The sequence below is a fragment of the Otolemur garnettii genome, unplaced genomic scaffold, assembly GCF_000181295.1.
Source record: "Otolemur garnettii isolate 467f Iridium unplaced genomic scaffold, OtoGar3 scaffold00211, whole genome shotgun sequence".
In the NCBI taxonomy this organism is placed as follows: Eukaryota; Metazoa; Chordata; class Mammalia; order Primates; family Galagidae; genus Otolemur; species Otolemur garnettii.
In genome coordinates this window covers 1,658,794-1,660,299 of record NW_003852606.1, presented here as the reverse complement: position 1 = coordinate 1,660,299, position 1,506 = coordinate 1,658,794, and the positions used below count along the sequence as shown (strand labels likewise).

Here is a 1,506-nt window from a genome sequence, read left to right as displayed (position 1 = left end):
CTGTAGTCTCAGCTACTTGGGAGGCTGAGGCACAAGAATTGCTTGAGCCCAGGAGTTGGAGGTTGCTGTGAGCTGTGATGTCACAGCACTCTATGCAGGACAACAGCTTGAGGCTCTGTCTCAAAAAAAAAGAAAAAATGCTGCAGCCAAATGAAACAGGCTGATGTGATTGATGGAGCATAGGAGTCAGGAAAGGCATCTAAGAGCACGTGACTTTATTGTTTTTTTAGAGACAGAGTCTCAATTTGTCACCCTCGGTAGAGTGCAGTGGCATCACAGCTCACAGCAACCTGAAACTCTTGGGCTTAGGTGATTCTCTTGTCTCAGCCTCCCAAGTAGCTGGGAGTATAGGCGCCCACCACAATGCCCGGCTATGTTATTTTTTTGTTTTGAGATAGAGTCTCACTTTGTCATTCTTGGTAGAGTGTTATGGCATCACAGCTCACAGCAACTTTAAGCTCTTGGGTTTAGGCAATTCTCTTGCCTCAGCCTCCAGAGTAGCTGCGACTACAGTCACCCATCACAATGCCTGGCTACTTTTTTTGTTACAGTTTGGCTGGGGCCGGGTTCAAACTTGCCACCCTCAGTATATGGGGCCAGCGCCCTACTCATTGAGCCACAAGCGCTACCAAGAGCAGGTGACTTTAAAGGGAAAATTGTAAGGACAAGAAGGATGCAGTGGGCTCGGCGCAGTGGTTCACTCCTATAATCCTAGCACTCTGGGAGGCTGATGTGGGTGGATTGCTTGAGGTCAGGAGTTCCAGACCAGCCTGAGCTACTACTAAAAATAGAAAAAGTAGCCAGCATTGTGGTGGGCACCTGTAGTCCCAGCTACTCAGGAGACTGAGGCAAGAAGATTGCTCCAGCGTAAGAGTTTGAGGTTGCTGTAAGCTATGCTGCTACAGCACTCTACCCATGGCAACAGAGTGAGACTTGGTCTCAAAAAAGAAAAATAAAAAGGATGCAGTGGTATATAATATTGGAGGAAAGGCATCTCTGGGGAAACAGCATGTCCTGAGGTAGGACTGAGGAGCTTGGTGGGTTGAGAGTGAGAAGGAGGCAGGTTGGGAAATGGGGCTGTGGTGGGCCAAGGCAGATTGTAAGGGGCCTTAGGGGCCACTGTAAAGATTTTAGTTTTACTTGAGTGAGACAGTAAAGATTGGCGGGGGCCGTGGGGGTTTTATTTTTTTGAGACATAGTCTCACTGTCACCCTGAATAGAGTGCAATGGCAGCATAGCTCACAGCAACCTCAAATTCCTGGGCTCAAGAGATACAGTAAAGATTGGCGGGGGCCGTGGGGGTTTTATTTTTTTGAGACATAGTCTCACTGTCACCCTGAGCAGAGTGCAATGGCAGCATAGCTCACTGTAACCTCAGACTTGGGCTGTGGGCATCCTGCTGCCTCAGCCTCCGGAAGCTGCTGGGATTACAGGAGCTTGCCACAGTGCCCGGCTGGGTTTTTTCCTTTTTTTCTTTTTTAGGAGTCGGGTCTCACTCTTGCTCAG

At 48.9% G+C, this 1,506-nt stretch overlaps 1 protein-coding gene across 1 annotated transcript in view; it reads left to right on the top strand.

Moving 5' to 3' along the window:
• Positions 1–1,506, top strand: part of BAX (BCL2 associated X, apoptosis regulator) — a 5,972-nt gene that overhangs the window by 1,897 nt on the left and 2,569 nt on the right. The gene's annotated exons all lie outside the window — the stretch shown is intronic.